This window comes from Chiloscyllium punctatum, chromosome 5, assembly GCF_047496795.1.
Source record: "Chiloscyllium punctatum isolate Juve2018m chromosome 5, sChiPun1.3, whole genome shotgun sequence".
Taxonomy (NCBI): domain Eukaryota; kingdom Metazoa; phylum Chordata; class Chondrichthyes; order Orectolobiformes; family Hemiscylliidae; genus Chiloscyllium; species Chiloscyllium punctatum.
The window spans coordinates 124,957,087-124,978,589 of record NC_092743.1 but is presented as its reverse complement, the minus strand read 5'-3'; positions in this window follow the sequence as shown (position 1 = coordinate 124,978,589).

The window sequence follows — 21,503 nt, the reverse complement described above, 5'->3', positions numbered from 1 at the left end:
CTGTTTGGCTTGTCCTATAATAGTAATGTAGTCCCAGTCGAATTCATGTTGCTTGTCATGAAACGTCTGCAACACAAATTCCCAGCTCAGCGAACAGAACCACAACAACGAGCACCCGAGCTACAAATCTTCTCACAGACTTTGAACACCTACGGGCGAGAGACGCTAAGACAAGTCAGGAAATGGGAATCCTGTGCCAACCCCATAAGCGCCACATACGGACAACTCCGGTTCCTGCATGAATGCCAAAAGAATCAAATCCTTCCACCATGTGTCAGATACAGACCACCAGTCAACAACCCACAAGCCAGGGACACAGCCAGACAGAATGGATTCAGGATGATCCAGGTAATGATTACAGACGCTCACAACAGAATTCACAAATACAGACAAGAAATTGTGCGCCAAAAATCGTTAATTTCAAAAACCACCAATCAGGAATGGACCTGGACCATAGAACAGGCTGTCACCATAGGACAGAACAGGACCACACACCACAAAAAAAGGCACTCAAAACGGCCAAACTAACACACAACAGAGAGGACACCACAACACACACCTGGGTTAGAAACCTCTCCCACAGACAGCTCACAGACACGGAAAGAACAATACTGGCCAAGCGACCCAACTACAACCACAGAGACGCCAAGACAGCAGACTTCCTAGCAGCACTAGAATGCACACTCAGGAACAATGGACTGACAGAAGAGACACAACAAACAGTGAGACAAAGTATCGTACCTCTGATAACAAGGAAAAGACAAACACATAACCTCAACACCAAGGAGAGGGAAGCACTAAAATCACTAAGAAACAATAAGAACATAATCATACTACCAGCAGACAAAGGCAGAATGACGGTCATCCTGGACAAAGCAAACTACATCCAAAAAGCACAACTACTTGCAGATAACCCAACACTTACCAAAAGAGGGAGTTTGACCCCACCCCACAGCTCACCAATAGGATAAACAACACACTGAGGAACCTACAAAAAAACGGACAGATAACCAGGTTTGACCTACAAAGAATTAAACCTGAAAGCAACAACACCCCCAGATTCTATGGACTACCTAACGTGCACAAACCAGACATCCCACTCAGACCCATAGTATCACTACCAGTGACACCATCACACAAACTGGCTAAAGAACTACAGTAGAAACTGAAACACCTGATCAGCGGATCCAGACACTCTATACAATCAACACAGGAATTCTTGGACATCATCAGAAATATACACATAGACAAGGAAGAAACTATGGTCTCATTCAATGTAACGGCACTGTTCACCTCTATCAACAAAACCCTAGCCAGAGAAACAATAGCCAACCTGCTGGACATACAAAACAGACAACGAGACGGGGAACATATCAACAAAGACTGCATACTCAAACTACTGGACCTGTGCCTCACAACACACTTCACATTCAACAACCAAAGATATGAACAAATCAACTGCACACCATTGGGCTCACCCATCTCTGGACTCATAGCAGAAGATGTAATGCGAAGATTAGAACAAACAGTCTTACCGCAAATTCAACCCAAACTCTGGGTCAGATATGTGGATGACACCTTCGTAATCATTAAAAACATAGAAATAGAGAACACACACCGGATCATCAACGCCACACTCACAGGAATCCGATTCACGAGAGAGGAAGAAAAGGACAACCAACTCTCATTCCTAGATGTGATGGTACAGAGAACACCGAACGGACAATTCACCACAAAGGTATACAGAAAAGTCACACACACAGACCAAGTCCTGAACTACGAAAGCAACCACCCCAACACACATAAAAGAAGTTGCATCAAGACACTGTTCAAAAGGGCCACAACACACCGCAGCACACCAGAACTACAAAAAGAGGAAGAGGAACACCGATACAATGTATTCGCCAAAAACGGATACCCCCGCAATTTCATCAACAGATTCCTAAGGGAAAGACAACGGAATGAGGACATGCCGCAACCCAAAGGACTAGCCACGTTACCATACATCAGGAGCATTTCCGAACTGACAGCCAGACTACTGCGATCACTAGGACTCATAACAGCACACAAACCAACAGCCACTCTCAGACAACAACTCACCAGAATGAAGGACCCGATACCCAGCATGAGCAAAACCAAAGTAGTGTACAAAATCCCATGCAAGGAGTACACAAAACACTACATAGGACAAACAGGAAGACAGCTAACGATCCACATCCATGAACACCAACTAGCCACGAAACGACACGACCAGCTATCGTTAGTAGCCACACACGCAGATGACAAGCAACATGAATTCGACTGGAACAACACTACTATTATGGGACAAGCCAAACAGAGAACAGCAGGGAATTCCTCGAGGCATGGCACTCATCCACAGATTCAATCAATAAGCACATCGACCTGGACCCAATATACCGACCACTGCAGCGGACAGCTGGAACTGACAACTGGAAGCGGCAGATTCAAACCACTACAAATGCAGGAGAAAAGATCACAGAAGCGCTTCACAGGAGGCTCCCAAGCACTGAGGATGTCACCTAGACAGGGGACGAAACGTCTGCAACACAAATTCCCAGCTCGGCGAGCAGAACCACAAGAACGAGCACCCGAATCTTCTCACAGAGTCCAATCAGGGAGCCCTAGACGAGGGATAAAAACATCAGTGTCAGCCATCCTGATATTCTGAGAGTAGGCTCTGAGGGAGTTGTATCAGTGTCAAGGATTCTCCACGTGTAAATAAAGGTTGACTTAGTGACAGCCTCTGGGGAGTTATTTCAAGTTGGTTCATTAATGATTTTCTCTCTGATCAAAAGTTAGACATCAGGGCAGTCAATGCTCACTTACAGCAAGGTCTAGGAAGCATACAGTCTTGGGCTGATATGCAGTCATTAAAATTAGAGATATACTCATGGCAGATACTGATTATCTCCAAAATCAGAGAATCTAACTAGCACCTACATTCGACATTCAATAAAGATTAGTATTACCCAATACCGCACTATTAACAACCTGATGTTTCCATTGATCAGAAACTTAACTCAACCAACCACATAATGCTACTGTAACATACCTGTTCAAGAATGGTGTGAGGCAAGAGATAGGAAACTGTGGGTTGGTTAGTCTGATTTCTGTCATTTGTAAGATTTTAGAGCTCATTATTAAGGTTGGGTTTGTGCAGGACTTAGAGGTGCATGGTAAAGTAGGGCTGAATTAGCAAGGCTTCTTTAAGGGGAGGTTGTGCCTAACAAATCTATTAGAATATTGTTAAAGAAGTATCAAGCAACTTAGACAAAGGAGAGCCGATGTATTCCCAGAAGGTCTTTGTCAAGGTGCCGCTTAAGAGGCTGCTAAATAAGATAAAAGCTCGTGGTGATCAGAGCAAGGTGTTGGCATGGATAGAGGATTAGCTGACTGGCAGAAAACCGAAAGTAGAGATAAAGGAGTCTTTTTTAGGATGGTAGCCAGTGATTCATGGAGTTCCTCATGAATCCATATTGGGACACAAGTATTCATGTTATATAGCAATAATATGGACAGAGGAACTGATGGCATTGTTGCTAAATTTGCAGATGATACAAAGATAGGTGGAGAGCCAGGTTGTGTTGAGGAAGTATGGAGGCTGCAGAAGAACTTGGACAGACTAGACGAGCGGGCAAAAGAAAAGGCTGATGTAATATAACGTGGGAAAGTATGAGGTTAAGAACTTTGGTAGGAAGAATAGAAATATAGGCCATTTTCTGAATGGGGAAAGGCTTCAGAAATCTGAAGCATAAAACACTTAGAACTAAGATGAGGACTCAGCCAGAGGGTTCTTAATATGTGGAATTCCGCCATGGTGGCTCAGTGGTTAGCACTGCTGCCTCACAGCTCCAGGGCTCCAGGTTCAATTCCAGGCTTGAGCAACTGTCTGTGCGGAGTTTGCACATTCTCCCCGTGTCTATGTGGGTTTCCTCCGGGTGCTCTGGTTTCCTCCTACAGCCCAAAGATGTGCAGATCAGGTGAATTGGCCATGCTAAATTGCCCATAGTGTTAGGTGCATTAGTCAGAGAGAAATGGGTCTGGGTGGATTACTCTTCAGAGGGTCGGTGTGGACTTGTTGGGCAGAAGGGCCTGTTTCCACACTGTCAGGAATATAATCTAATCAGAAGGCTCTGGAGGCCAAGTCACCCTGTGTATTTAAGAATGAGATAGATAGGTTCTTAGTGATTAAGGGGATTGATGGTTATGGGGAGAATGGGGTTCTGAAACTTATCAGCCATGATTGAATGGTGGAGCAAATTTGATGACCTAATCCTGCTCCTAAATCTTACAGTTTTCTGGCCTATAAATACTGTGGTTACAAGAGCAGGTCAGAAGTTCAAAATTTTATGAAGAGTGTCCCCTGTCTACCAATCAAAAGTCAAGTATGGGATGGAAACATCATGTGTCTAGAATGAGTGTAGCTTTAATAATACTCAATTAATTTGATGTCAGCAGAGGCAAAGCAGATCGCTTGATCGGCATTCTTACCGGCACTGCAAAAATATGCCAAGGCTCCATCAACAGGAACTTCTAAATCCATCGCCTTTAATACCTAGAAATAAAGGGCAGAAGATGCATTGCAACACTACCACCTGCGTTTTCCCCTTCATGCCACATTCCATACTGACTTGGAAATGTGACTCCATTCCTTCACCGTTGCTGGGTTAAAATCTGGAGCTTCCATCCTAACAGCACTCGGGCTGTTACTTTGTATGACCTTTTCAGTCTCCTCAGTTTGTCACAACAAAGTTTTATCTTTTTCTAGCATGAGGTGTGTCTATTTTTCTAGTTAAAATATAATTAACTTGTTTTTACTGTGAGCAAGGAAAAACAGGATGATGTGGCTTGGTCTTCCTTCCTTGATATGTTTGTGGTTTACAGGGGGTACAGCAGACTCAATCCTACTTATAAAAGTCTCTTATAAAACATCATAGATAATTGCAAATGCTGAAGAAAAAGTAAACCAGCATTCTTCAGGTTTAAAGTAGTTTTTACTGCAGAGATCGGAGAGATTCCCAAAGCTTTGAGAGGTCTGAAGGCTTTTCGGTTCCTTGTTCACTGTCCTAAGCTGTTCAACTACCTAACAGCCAACCATAATGTTGTTGGCAGGCAAATGGCCTTTGTCGCAATAACTGGTCACTCGCCCACAACCCAATTAGCTACTTGTACGAATGGGTTTTCTACCTAGACACAACTCCTTGGCTCCAGTCAATTTGCAATCGCACTTTAATCACTGTTTCACTATAAGTGTCAAGTTACTTGCCTTCAAAACATGCAGCATTACTCCAGCTGTTTTCACATTTCAAAATACAGAAGAATAAAAAGACCAAATCTTTCAACCTGATTGTAACATTCGTCCTCTATTTAGCCGGACATGAAACAGACAACTAAATATATAGTATGAACTTATCCTTGATGTTACCTTTGTCAATTTGCTGATGTAACTTGTTTTGTAGAATGCACCTAATATTTCCTCTCAGCAGAATAGTTCCAAGTTATTCAAGATATCCAAAAGGAGACCTAAATATAAATATAACCAACTCTTTCTTTCAGTACATTCTGGAGCTAATCAGAGAACAGTTCAATTTGGATTTGGTAATCCATAGTGAAACAGGATTAATTTTAAAAATCTCATTGTAAAGTCTCAAGGCAAGAAAATCATAACATGACAAAATTTCACCTTCCCTTTGATGATTAATTCAACAAGAAATCAGTAGATGAAGTAAAATGTGGGGGAAAACTGAGGTCCACAGGTGCTGCCAAATCTGCTGAGTTTCTACAGCATTTTCTGTTTTTATTTCAGCATCTTGCTTTAACAGAAAGCAGAAAAGTATTGACCTGGAGAGAACCTGCAGAATGTTATGGTTCAGAGGGATTGGGGCATTCTTGAATGGGAATCACAGAAGCATGTAAGAACAGCAAGTAAATAGGAAGGCAACTGGAGTCTTGGCCTTTACCAATAAGGAGCTTCTGTATACAAGTAGGGAAATGTTATGCTGTGACTGTAATAGAAACTTAAGTACCAATATTCATATTCTGTCAGCTAATTTTAATAATCTATGACTTTCATGAACAAAAATGATTTTTTAAAAATGCACAAAAAAGGGGACAACACTGTGGTTTATGGTTGCCTGAAAGCACCAGGGACCTGGGTTCAAATCTAGCCTTGTATGATTGCTTGGTATGAAGAGTTTCTGCATTCTCTCTGTGATTGCATGGGTTTCCTCTCACAGTCCAGAAATGTGTAAATGAGGTGGGTTGGCCAAGCTAAATTGCCCATAGTGTCCAGGGATGTGCAAGGTAGGTGGAATACTCATGGGAAATGTAGGGATAGGGTTGGGTGAGATTCTCTCCAGAAGTTTGGTGTGGACCTGATGGGCTGAATGACTTGCTTCCACACTTCATGGATTCTATGAAAATGTTGACATAAAATAGCTGCTGTGACCACCTGATCTAACTGGCTAATCCGACTCCAAATTCTTGTAGCCTCTCTAAATTTTCCCAAAGATCTCAAACTTACTGCATGTAAATTATTCAAATGTGCATATTAATTTGGTTTATAATGATTGCTTTGTAATGATTATCAGACATAACAAAAGGCAGTATGGAACTTTACCTACATAACAATTAAGGTAAAACCTTCAATTATCTGGAGTTAGTTGGTTGCATGAAGCAACCTTGATGGCAGGAATGGTGTCACTAATGCACTGTTGACCCACTGTTGGGATTTTGGTGCCTTATTTTATTGAGAGTTGCATGATTCCTTTTACAAAGCTAATTGCTTAAAGGACTTGAAGTTGTTGTATTCATAACCAAGATGCTCAGAATTATGTTGTAAATAAAATCATATTGATTATTCATTGATCCAACCTTTAGTATTCTCTGGGGAGCACAGTTCCACAGAATAAAATCAGTCTGAGAGAAATAATTTCTCCTCATTTGACTCTTAAATGAGAAAGCTCGATTTTTAAAACTGTGCCCCCTAGTTCTAAACTCCCCTCAAGGGGAAACATCTTTGCAGCATTCATCCTGTTAAGTAACCTCAGTAACTTAAACTCTGCAATGACTTCAGTAACTTAAATTCTGTCATTCCTCTAAATTCCAGTGGATAGAATCCCAAAATGGTCAATATTTTCTGATAAGATTACCTTCTCATTCACTGAATTAGATGAGTGATTTTTTTTTCTGGATGTCTTCTATAGCAGCTATGTAATTTATTAAGTAAAGAGACAAAAGCTGTACACAGTGCTTCAGATGAAATCTCTGGAAAGACCTTTACAACTGGAGTAACACTTTGCTTGTTTTAAACTAGAGCCCCCTGCACTGCACCCCCCCCCCCACACACAATCAATATCAGTATTCCATTTACCTTTCTAATCACTTGTGTACCTGCATTATAATTTTTCATGATTCATGATACAATATACCCAGATCATTCTATCTTAAAGTTCTTCAGTCTCTATCAACTTTAAGAATCATAAGAATCCCAACAGTCTAGATAGAGGCCATTCAGCCCATTGACTCTGCACCAACCCTCCCAAAAGTATACCACCCAATCCCCATAACCCCATGTTTCACATGGCTAATCCATCTAACTTGCACATCCCAGGACAGTACAGACAATTTAACATGGCTAACTCACCTAACCTGCATATCTTTGGACTATGTGAGGAAATGGGAGCACTTCATGGAAACCCAATGAGAATGTGTAAACTCAACAAACAATCACCCAAGACTGGAATCGAACATGGGTCCCTAGCACTGTGAGGCAGTAGTGCCAATCACTGTGCCAACATGCAGCCCCATAATAATGCATTTGTTATTATCATCCTGCCAATGTCATCAAGTTCCCACTTCTCTCCATCTGTTTCCACTCACTTACACTGTCTAAGACACTTGACATCTTCTTGTCAACCTTGTTTCCTATCTATATTTGTGTCAACAGCAAATTTAGCTACCATATAATTAGTCTTTTCATTCAATCCATTGACATAGCTTGTAAATATTTGAGGCCCCAGGAATGTTCCTTGTAGCACTCCACTAATTGCAATTTGCCAAATTGAAAAAAAAAATGGCCTTGACTTCCTGTCTTCTGCTGGCCAATCAAATCTCTATGCATGGTAATACATAACCTCCTTACAACATAAGCTCTCACATTGTACAGTAACCTTTTACATCTTATCAAATGCTCTCAGGAAATCAAAATATACCAATTTACAGATTCCCTTTGTCTACCTTGTTTGATACATAACCAAATTAGTCTAATAATTTATCATAGAATCCCTACAGTGTGGAGTAAGCCATTCAGCCCATTGAGTACACTGACCCTCTGAACAGCAAACCACCTACTCTAGCACTGTAATCCTATATTTCTGGTGCCTAATCCATCTAACCTGCACATCTTTGGACTGTGGGAGGAAACCAGAGGAAGCCCACACTGGTATTGGGAGAACATGCAAACTTTTCACAAGCAGTTGCCCAAAGACAGAATTGAACCTGGATCCATGGTGCTGTGCGGCAATAGTGCTAACCACTGAACCAAGAAAAACATCGTGCCACCAAGTGTGTTTTGCCTGTCACAAAAAATCATATCGACTCTTCTAAGAGTCATTGAATCATGGAGACGTACAGCATGGAAACAGACCATTCGGACCAACCCGTCCATGCTGACCAGATAGCTTAAATAAATCTAGTCCCATTTGTTAGCATTTGATGCATATATTTCTAAAAACTTCCTATTCATATACCCATTCAGATGCCTTTTAAATGTTATAATTATACCAGGCTCCACCACTTCCTTTGTCAGCTCATTCCATACACACACCTTCTGCATAAAAAAGTTGCCCTTTAGGTCCCTTTTAAATCTTTCCCCTCTCAACTTAAACCTATGACCTCTAGTTTTGTATCCCCCACACCAGAGAAAAGACCTTGTCCTATCCATGCCCTTCATGATTTTATAAACTTCCATAAGGTCACCCCCCAACCTACGAGACTCTAGGGAAAATAACCCCAGCCTATTCAGCCTCTCCCTACAACCCTGGCAACATCTTTGTAAATCTTGTGTGAATCCTTTCAAGTTTCACAAAATTCTTCTTGGTTTAGGTTTTATAGTTTTTGAAATATCCTCCTTAATAATGGAATCTAGCATTTATCATAAGACATGCATTCACTTAACTGGTTTATAGTTTCCTTCTTTCTCTCTCCTTCTTTTCTTGAATAGAGGTTTTATCTTTCAATTTTCCAATACATTGAGATCTTTCCATAATTTGAGGAATTCTTAAACATAAAAACCAATGTAGTCAATTCTTTTCAGACACAATGATGAAGATCTTTGGGTCCAGGACAGCGTGGAGTAAGGTACATTGGTGTGTGTGTGTGTGTGTGTGTTATGTATATCCATAAGCCTCTAATTACAATAGCTTAAAAATATGTTTCCCTCATGTTTGTGACTGCTTTAAGCTCCTCTCTCCCTTTTAACCTTTGGTTTTCAAACATTCTGGAATTTTTTTTGTGTCTATTACAGTGAAAGCAGATATGGAATACCTGACCAACAATTCTACCCATTTTCTTATTTTCCGTTATTAACCCCCTAATCACACACACTCTTAAGGGTTCACTTATTTGCTCCTTTCCTTTTTAAATGCTAATAATTTATATTTCAAGCTATCATTCTCTCACATTCTAAGTTCTGCCTCCTTATTTATTTTTGGACTTTAATAGACTTACCAACAGCCTCGTGAATAAAGCATGAATAAAATGCAAACTTGATGCTGAAACTGGGCTCATCAAAGTTACCTTGCATGATAATGCCTAAATTAATCAGTTCATTGTTCACTATATGCTTGCTCAAACTCAAGAAAGGACCTAATACCATCAGTTTTGGTTCTAAAAATGTCCTCAGTCTGCATCAGATTACACTGGTTAGACAAGCTGCAACAGACAGTTAAGTAAGAAATAAAATAACTATTATGTGAGAGTAGCACAAGTGACATTCTCCATCACCCCAAATATGCTGTCATCAAGCCAAAAGAATGTCTGCCTTCCTTCTAAATTTGCAATGTGGTATATACATTTCAGTGTTAGTGTGAAACCAGACAGGTAGGCCATATGTCCCAATGACTTGTGGAACATACCAAATATCACACCCCTTCAACTGTTTACAACAGGCAAGGTACTAAATATATTCAACACAGGATATGTTATTGACTGTAGGTGTTATTTTGTAATTAGACAAAATTGCTAAACAATCTGTAATGTGCTAATAAATGCAATAACAACAAGTTATCTCATTAATCTAGCTTGCATAAGGTCATTACACGTGCTAGAAGATATTTATATTCTCCCAGGCCCCGTGCAAATGGAAAGAATGATATATTCTTAATCTGAAAGGTAACAATTCCTTGGATTATTCCTCATAGCATTCCCTAGACAAATTAGAAGCAATTATCCTTGTTTGAGTTTAAACAAAAAGAATGTAACTGTTACCTATTGCTTTCTCTTTGAAAGTTTTACAGCTTTAAAAGTTATCAAAAGCTGACTAAAAAAAGAAATAACATAAAATAGCAACTAATATAATAATGAATAATAAGAACATCTTTACTTATGATGAAAAGGAAGTGAGTGGCCAAAGTGAACATAGGCCCCTTAAACTCAAAGAACGGGAAATAATAATGGGGGACCAGATGATGGCAAAAGAGTTAAACAAATTCTTCTAATCAGTCTTCAAAATAGAATACACTTTATTCCTTGAGCAAGAAACAATGCCAAGATTCATTTTCCTCCTTATTACCTGTTGTACCTGCATTGTAGTTGTCTGTGATTCATGCATGAGGACACCTAACTAGTTGCTTGGAAGTTGAATCTGATATTATTGAAGGATTTGATTCAGCTAAAAATCTATATTTAATGTCTAAATTTAACAAGGATAGAAACAAAAGGTGTTTTTAATCATTTCAGAAGATAGTTGGAGAGATAAAGTTACCAAAACAATTTTGGACCTTAATGTTACAGGGTGTTATTACAGATGCAGTTATGACTGTACATGCCCGTTTATCAGAAGAATAATCTGCAGATTATGTGACTGTCAAACAGGTAGTGCTCAATAGTTATGAACTTTATCCAACTGAAAATTAGTCCTACATTTCTAGAAGTTGCAAGCAAAAAAGAAATGCTGTGAGATCTGTGGTTTAGATCATTTAAGGCAGAAAATAATTTAGAAAATGAGAAGGAAATTATGATCATCAAAGAATTCAGAATTGGTTTTCTACAAATCTAAAAACTTATCTAAATGAGCATCAAGTATTCCAGATCAGAGAAGCAAGAGTACTGGCAGATACCTATGATATCGTGTACGGACAGATACTGGTAGGAAAATGGCATATAAAAATCTAAAAGGAGGAATAGAGGTACTAGTCTTAGAGAACAGACAGAAGGATGCCAATGTAATAAGAAGAGAAAGACTGGAATCAAAAAGTGATATAACAAAGTTAAAAACTTCCATTCCAATAAGCCTGCATATACCACAGCTAATTCCTGGAAGTTAGGTGGGAGACTGATTGCATTGCTAGGAGTGCAGAAGGAATCTTCAGAAAAGGGGGCATCAGGAAATAAAGTAGGTTTTGAAACTGTAGTGGTAGGAAATGAGAACATGTTTTCTTTGACTGTGTGAAGAAGGAAGAATTGGCTCATTGCAATAAGGAAAATTATTTTCAAATCGTGACAAGGAAAATCAGACCTTTGGATGTTTTGAATACTTTATTTCAAAAAGGAAGGCATTTCACTTCAAATCAAAACGTTAAACTAATAAAGACATGGAAGGACATTGGAGGCTGTTAATCACTGATGTTAGCCATTGATACTATTTGTCTTCCAGAGGAGTTAATGAAGTTGGACATATTAATTGGAGGGAGACATGGAGTTACTAATTAGTCTTGTTATATAGAGTAGGATTAAAGAGCGACTTGGAAAATGGAGAATGGATTAATAAATATAAAAGAAGCATGAAAACATGAAAAAGCCACATGCTTGTAAGTCTCAGAAATAATATTATTTTTGTTGCTTTAAAAGGCATGATAAAGCTATCTTAACAAACTAGAAATTGAATAATCAAAAGCTGTAATTAAATGTAGGGTTTTGGGTGTCATTCAGAACTCATAAAGCTTCATTCTCTTTATTCAATGTTTCATTTTTAACTCCTCAATTAAATGACAGATATGTAATTACACTCTAATTAATTTATTTTACACATTTTTTCTTGCTCATATTCAACATTTTTTCAACATTTGTTTTCACTGCTCGTATCTTTTTCATTTCTATGTTAAACTGCCTTTCAAATCAGTCACTGTAATTTGATAGACCTTTCTAGATTAAAATAAAATTTTCATCATTTTTCACTTCACTCTTTTGTTATTATTCATGTTTTCATTTTCTTTATTGCTTTCTGACCTTTTGTTCTGACTTGCAAGCTTGTTTTGCAAGTAGGAGTGACAGCATTTGTAATGAATGCGATTAGCATTCAGCAGGAAAAAAATTAGTTGTACTTGTTCACTGCTCAAAATTATTCAACAAGCTGTTTCCACCCCGACCACGAGTATAACAATGGTGTCTACATGGCTGTCAGCAACCAATTTCTCCTGGGACGGCACAAAGAAATAGGGACAATCAATAGTTGTTGTTCAATTCAGTTGGTGAAACACCATCCATTGTGTTGGTAAGCACAATATAACAAGAAAGATCTGAGGTATTGAGGAGCTAATTTTAGCTGTATTTCAAGGAGAACTCCACGATTGTTTTCAATATCATTGCTTCAAGGGAAGAAAATCAGTTAAAGAAATTTGCCTTTTTTCACCAAACTACCAAATGACTTTCAATATCAATGCTCACACATGAGGAATTTAATGACAACACCCTTAGATCTCCATCAACCCAACATGAGTCAACAAAATGTTTGACGGACAATTTTTGTTAAAACAATTACTTATGTACAAATGTAGAGAAAATCAGGGAATGTAAGACTACATATCTTTAGAATTTAATCTGCCACTTTTAACTTTTAACACTATTTTGCATTTGTCAGTACTATACTGCCAAAAAAACTTTCTCAGTTCAAGAATGGAGTTGTTCCTCAGATTGAGTATTGATTTAATTTTCACTTATTTACACTTATATTGCTAATTTATTTTAAAGGTACAGGTGAACAATCCTTTATCTGAAATGCTCGGGACCAGCTGGTTTTCAGAATTCAGAATTTTTTTGGATTTCAGAATATTTGGCAGTTTGATGGTGAAATTTTTTTAAAGTCTTTCCGAAAAATAGACCTACTCTGAGTAAAATTGGCCCTGAAACAAATCTGAGGCCTGCCATTGCTGGGCCATGCCCCACATGTCACATCTGAGTGACAACACATCGTGTGGGTGTCGACTTGGCTTAACTGTTGGCATGCCAAACATCCTTGTCAATGAGAAAAAAAACTTCACAAAAAATCTTTGGACTTTGGAACTTCTTGGATTTCAGATGAAGGGTTGTCTACCTGTACTTGCATTTGTTTTAGTTCCTAATATTAAGAGCACATTTGCTCAGTATTAATGAAAATTAATTTTAGGTTATCTGCACTCTGTTGCATATAAAATGATTCATGAGTGATTTTAGAAAAGAAAAGTATCACACTGCGAATAAATAAAATATTACTTAACAACATTTTGTTGATTTTCCCACAGGAATGAGTTTAAATTTAGCAGTTAACATGGTAAATCAGATACAGTAACGATTTGATCATGGTTTGAATCTCTGGGCGATGGATTGCTTAAAGATTAGATTGAAAAACAACTACTAACCTTGGGATCAAGCTTTCTTCCAGCTATAGATTAGCAGTGTGAATCTCGCCTCGAATTTTAAAAAGTAATATAGTTAATAGTGCAGAGTCAGACAGTCATCCAGCACAGAATCAGACTCTTTGGTTCAACCAGTCCATGCCAAACATAATCCCAAACTAGACTCCCAAGCCTGCGCTTGGTCCATACCCCTCCAAGCATTTCTTATTCATGAATCTACCTCAGTATTTTTATAAACATTGTAACTGTATCTGCATCCACGACTGTCTCTGAAAGTTCATTCCATACACTAACCACTATCTGTGCAATAAAAATACCTTTTGTGCCTTTTAAAATATTTCTTCTCTCACTTATAAAATATGCCTCCTCGTCTTAAAGTGCCCCAACCTAGGGAAAAGGGACCTTCCATTCACCTTATCTACACTCCTCATTAGTTTATAAACCTTTATAAGGTCACCTCTCAACCTCCTAGACCCTAGTGAAAATATCCCAGCCTATCCAGCCTCTCCTTACAACTCAGACACTCCATTCACAGCAACATCCTGGTAAACCTCTTCTGAACCCTCTCCAGCTTAATAATATCCTTCCTGAGATCAGTACTCTTCAAAGTATTCCAGAAGAAACCTCACCAACATCCTGTACGACCTCAACATAATGCCCCAATTCCCATATTCAAAGGTCTGAGCAATGAAGGCAAGCATGCTAGAGATTAAATCTTCTTTATTTCTGTAAAAGAGTCATATTGAATGCAAAGCATAAACACCATTTTTCTTTCCCTACAGATGCTGTCGGACCTTTACAGTTTCTTCAGCATTCTGTTTCTTTCAAATTTCCAGTATCCACAGTATTTTGCATGTAATGAGATCATTAATAAGCATAGTTTAATAAAACATTTCGACCAATAGCTGATATAGTAACCATAACTTATTTAATTATAGTCCCTATCATCTTCCCTCTGACAAATGTTAAGCTAGTAGTCCTCTTATATTGTACAGACAGGTTAAGTGAGTGATCATCAAGATAGAAGATGAGTATAATGTAGGAAAGTGTGACTTATTCATTTCAATCAAATAATAGAAAGCAGAAGATTGTGAATGTTGGTGTTCATAAAGACTTGGTTGTACTTGTACAAGAAATGCAAAAAAAATTATCCTGCAAGCAATTAACAATGTAAATGACATGTTCACATTTATTTCAAGGGGATGGAGCTCCAGAGTAGAGAAAAAGTCTTGCTTCAACTATCTGAAGATTTGTTGAGACTGCTCCTGAAATACTGTGTGCAGTTTTGGGTCCAGGTTTAAGGAAGGTATTGGAGACAGGACAGCATAATTTCACTAGTTTGGACCCAAAGATGCCCTATTGCTCTATAATAAAAGGCAGTTACTGAATGAATTGAGTTTATCCTCCCTGCACTTTAGAAGCACATCGGTAACATTATTGAAATATAGGAGGCTATGAAGTCACTTGACTGGGTAGAAACTAAGACATAAAATGAAACAGAGAAAGCTGTGAAGAAGAGTCATTGGACTCAAAACAGTAACTGTGCTATTTCTCCACTGTTTCTCCAGCAATTTCTGTTTTTGCTTTAGAATCTTAGAAGTTTACAGCACAGAAAGAGGCTGTCCAATGAATCATGCCTGTACCGGCTCCCAAAAGAGCTACCTAACTAGTCCCAGTCTCTCGCCCTATCTCCGTACTCCTCGAACTCTATCACTTTCAAATTTATATATAGCTTTCTTTTAAAAACCTCCTCTGGAATCCACCCCACAACTCTTGGAGTAAAGAACTTTCTTTAGATACTGGTACACTTGTGTCCCCTGGCTGGCGAATCTAGAACAAAGGGGAACAATCTTGATACGAGTGGCAGACCATTTAGAAGTGAACTAAGGAGTTCTCTACTCAGAGGGATGAGAATCCACCACCCTGAATATATTTAAGACTGAGGCAGACATTTGATCTCCAAGTAATCAAGTGTATGTGAAGTAAGTGTAAAAGTAGAGTTGAAGCTTAAGATCAGTTATGACCATGTGAATGGTGAAGAACACTTGGTGGTCTTTATGGTCTTCTTCTTCTTCTTCTTAAGGAAGGTATTGGAGACAGGACAGCATAATTTCACTAGTTTGGACCCTAAGATGCCCTATTGCCCTATAATAAAAGGTTAGTGAATGAATTGAGTTTATCCTCCCTGCACTTTATTGTATTCTTTATGCTATCAAATCTTTTGCACTTACACAAGCTTCTATCTTTTGAGGCTCAGTGTTAAAACCTGAGCTACATTCGTAGCAAACAATGGGAAAAGCTCTGCAAATGATCACATCAAAACTTAACAAATTAGCAAACGATGCAAAGCTTTTGATTACAAGTCTGCTAAATGAAGTAATTTTCATCAATAAATCAAAGTATGTTCATCTGTTCCCATGATTTTTCATGACAGCAGCCAATGATTTTATGGAAGTCTCCCTTGATTTCCCTTAAAATCTGCTTTTGCATAATTTTAGAATTTCTGCACAGATGGTTATAGGAATTGTAAATGTAAATGAAGTACAGCGACTACAAAATAGCCAGTATCCAATATTAGGAGCTATGTAATTTAGAGCTGTCATTAGTTTTGAACTGACTCCCTTCATTCCTTTGTCTTTTCCTCCTGTGAAGATGTTTGCTGTAAAGGGTTTTGTCATTGCTGGTCTGCTTTTAGAAACTCATTGAATTGTCAATTGTAACTAATTTAAGAAAAGGATTAATGAGTTTGCTTTGAATCTCTTAACTTTTTGTTTTTGCCTGTTAAGAGTTTCAACGTTCGCTTATCAGTGAGAATTGAAAGTTATGAGCAAGCGATGTTTGGTTTATAAAGGTTTTGCTACAAACTTTCTTTGCCCTACACTCATAGATCTCTCCTCCCAGGATATATCCTCCAAGTCTCCAATCATATTATGAATGACTCAAGTGTTGGTGTTGCCTGTGAGGAAGGCAATATTCAGTAATCTCTCTGTAAATATCTCCATCTGAATGATTTGATTAACAGCTTTTTCAAGGTAAAGCTGCAGCAAAGTTTGGGGGGGTTATTCTTGTTAAATGTGAACAATGAGAGAGCACAGCTAACTGAAAATAGAAAGAGATGTCAAAATTTAACAATAAGGCATAAAGCTTGAGAGCTCAAGAATTACAATCTATAAATTGTTTGACAAACTCATAAGATATGGGCTCCAGTCCTTGTTAAGTGCATGAGAACTTATTGTGAATGATGGTTTTTACTGTATGCTTCAAATTCTATAGATCTATAATAACTGCTTTGAACACAATTATTCTGAGGAACAAGTGAGAAGCTTTTCCATTTTCTGAACAATGATTCCTGATGAAGGGCTTTTGCCCGAAATGTCAATTTTACTGCTCCTCGGGTGCTGCCTGAACTGCTGTGATTTTCCAGCACCATTCTAATCTAGACCCTGAACAATGATAAGCCAAGGTAATAACAGACCATCCACCCATTGCACATTGAAAGCAGAATCATAGGATAAAAAATAAAGCAAGCAAGCTGGTTTCCTACTTTCTTTCTCAGGATCACTTAGGTCATGTGTTCTTAACCCAGCTGATGCTAATATCTGTCAAATCAGACCCCAGAATGAAATTTATGGAATACAATTAGAGAGTCATATAATATGGAAACAGACCCTTCCATCCAACCAATCCATGCCAACCATAATCCCAAACTAAACTTGACCCACCTGCCTACTTCTGGCCTGTATCACTCCAAATCTTTGCTATTCATGTACTTATCCAAATGTCTTTTAAACATTGTAATTGCATCCACATCTACCACTTCCTCAGGAGGTTCATTCCATACATGAACCACCCTTTGTGTAAAAACGTTGCCCCTCAAGTCTTTTTAAAATTTTTCTCCTCTCATCTTAAAAATATGTCCCCTCATCTTGAACTCCCCCACCCGAGGGAAATGACACCTGCCATTCACCTTATTGGTACGTTACAAATTTTATTTTTTCAGTTGGTTTCTATGATGTTTAAGGTAAAAACAATGACTGCAGATGCTGAAAACCAAATACTGGATTAGTGGTGCTGGAAGAGCACAGCAGTTCAGGCAGCATCCAACGAGCTGCTCGTTGGATGCTGCCTGAAAACTGCTGTGCTCTTCCAGCACCACTAATCCAGTATTCTATGATGTTTAGTCATTGGATATATTCTCTCATGCTGCAATGTTCTTTAAAACAAGGACATAAGTTTGTGTTTTCAAATAATATAATAAACTCTCTATATAATCTGTTAATTTGAAAGACTTTAATATGAACTGAACATGAAAAGTCAATGATTTTCACCTAGTATTATTCTTTTTAGATAGTCAATTCCAGAGAAATATCATTCCTATCACAACACTTTTATTTTTCACTCCACTAATCTTTTCCAATTTCCCTTCTTGGATTGCTGAAACAGTTTCAAAACTTCCTTCCAGCTCTGATTTCTTGTTAATTTTGGCAGTCAAAAGACTTCTATAAAATGTTGCAGCTTGAAGACTCTGCAAATCAAGTGAAATGTCCTTCAGGAACTAGATAACTGTTCTGAACTGATAAACCTAATTCTTCTGCTAACATGAAACTAGAACTTGATACTTCTGATAAAAAAAAACCTCAAATTATAATGTCAGTGTTTCGTGATTATTTGCTTTTGTGTACATCATAAAGTCAGCAGTGTAAATAATTCATCAATTAACTCTACGTCTATCTGACTCGGCACTTACTAAGTCACAAGCTTTCTTGGAGATTGGTAATTTTACCAAATGACTTTCTGACCTCCTCTAAAGTAAAAGTTACTGTTACAGAACTGAAACCATGATCCAACTACTTCTGTATCAAAAATTTAAATTCCCAAAAGATGATAAGACAACTTTATCATGGATGTCATTAATTTTTCAATGTGACAAACAATTTCTGCTCTCCAAGTGTTGTGAAAGTATTGATCCATTACCCACAAAGTTCCTTTCAATGGACCAAACATTGTACATCACATTCTTAAAGTTCTGCTATATGGTGAAAATTAGCCAGATTTTCTTTTAATGTACCAAGTATGAAATAAAAAAGTCATCGCATTAACTCATCATTACTTCATACTGTTGATTTTATTTTATTCAGTCTCTGGCTGGGTCAATATATATTGCCATCCCTAATCGCTCAGAGAGTAGTTAAGAGTCAGCCACATTGTTGTGAGCCTGGAGTCACATGTCTGCTGGACCAGGTAAGGATGATAGTTTCCTTCCCTAAAGGACATCAATGGTCATCATTAAACTCCAAATTCTATCATCTGCTAATACAGCATTTGAACCTGGGCTCCCATAACCTTACCTAGGTCTCTGGATTAACAGACTCCGGATCAGTGGTGCTGGAAGAGCACAGCAGCTCAGGCAGCATCCAAGTAGCTTCGAAATCGACGTTTCGGGCAAAAGCCCTCTGGATTAACAGTTGAGTGACAATTCCACTCGGCTATTGCATACACTACAGGCAATATAGGGTATACAGTAAGTAGTTTAAGGTTTTGTATGAATGTTATCATGTTTCATGGATAACCATAAGGCAAACTTTAACCAGGATTCATTGCAATGGATTTGTATGTAATCGCTACCATTAGAAAATGTGGAGGGCGGTGGTGCTTATTGTGTACAAACAATAAAAGGAACAGTAACTGGTGAGTCAGCTCAAATTCAGGCAGAAACTGCTGGTAATACCCAAGAGTTCTAACAACATCTCTAGACAGAACTAGACTTTATTGGGTGGAATTTTCTGCTCATTTGAGTAACATGGGAAATAGTGACACAATTGAAAAAATAAGTTGAAAATAAAATATCTTTCACTATTTTGCATTTAAGTTTTCAACAGCAAGCATAGAATCATACTAATCCACTGTAACTACTTTACATATATACATTATTAGCCCAACCTCTCCCATGACTATGCAACTACCAATTCTCCTCTCCTTCCCCAAGAAACCAGATAGCACCATATCCCAGCGTAAAGTCAGTGTTGTTACCTGGCAGTAGCTTGCTTCTCCTTGTCTTTGTCCAATTGTAACACCTTTATATCATCATCATATTCAGTTGAGATTCCTCTTCCATCCATTGTCCAAATGTGTTGAATCATAGAAACCCTACAATACAGACAGAAGCCATTCTAACACGACCTTCCAAAGGACAGTCCAACCAGATTCACCTCCCCACTCAATCCCTGTATCCTGCATTTATCATGGCTAATCCACTGGGCTTGCACATCCTTGGACACTATGGACAATTTAGCATGGCCGATCCACCTAAATTGTACATCCTTGGACTGTGGGAGGAAACCGGAGCAACCGGAGGAAACCCACGCAGAAATGGGAGAATGTGCAAACTCCACACAGACAGTCACCCCAGGATGGAATCAAACCCGGCTCCCTGGTGCTGTGGGCCAGCAGTGTTAAATACTGACCCATCATCCTGCTGCTGGTATCAGTAAACTACCACATCATTATGGCTCCTTTCAGGCCAATGCAGCTACCCCTTCAGTCATTCAAGACTTCACTTTGGAGCTCAGGGGCACCTATGATTTGCTTCTGTCAGATTGCTACGTGTGCAGGACATATACATTTCATGCACCGATACACAATGCATCCTATGGATTTTGGTTTTATTTCTTAGCGTTCACTCACTTTGCACTTACTGGCAACTGTCAGCCTCTGCGGCTGACATTTCTTTATAAAGCAGAGGGAGAAGGAGAACGATTTTGTCACAGTTCAGAGCATAGAGTCAGAGAGATGTACAGCAAGGAAACAGACTCTTCAGTCCAACTCGTCCATGCTGTCCAGATATCCCAACCTAGTCTAGTCCCATTTCCCAGCACTTGGCCCATATGCCTCTAAACCCTGAATATTCATATACCCTTCCAGATACCTTTTAAATGTTATAATTGCACCAGCCTCCACTACTTCCTCTGGCAGCTCATTCCATACCCGTTACCACCCTCTGCTTGAAAAAGTTGCCCCTTAGGTCTCTTTTATATCTTTCCCCTCTCACCCTAAACCTATGCCTTCTAGTTCTGGACTCTCCCACCACAGGGAAAAGACTTTGTCTATTTATCCTATCCATGCCCCTCATGATTTTATAAACCTCTTTAAGGTCACCTTCGATGCTCCAGGAAAAACAGCCTCAGCCTATTCAGCCTCTCCCTGTAGCTCAAATCCTCCAACCCTGGCAACATCCTTGTAAGTCTTTTCTGAACCCTTTCAAGTTTCACAGCACCTTGCTGTGTTGTACTGTGCTACATCAATGCCACAACTACAGCAAGTGTCAGAAGCTTATACATCAAACACACAGCATATGCTTCAATCACGTTATGCAGGGATATTAACTGTTGTCAAAAGTAGCTAGATGGAAACGAGTGGGTCACTGAAAGGTTATTGTGGACTACAGGGACAGCAACTCAAAATGAAATGTGAAGGATCAGGTGCTTATCCTGCATTAAAACTGTGCCACCTTTGATCCAAAATCACTTGTGCAATTATAGTACAAAATGGCTAGTTACCACATGGATAGTTGTACAGTATGGAAACAGACCCTTTGGGGGATTGGAGTAAAATTATTTTAACTTGAAGCTGCGCTAGGAGAATTATTTTTTA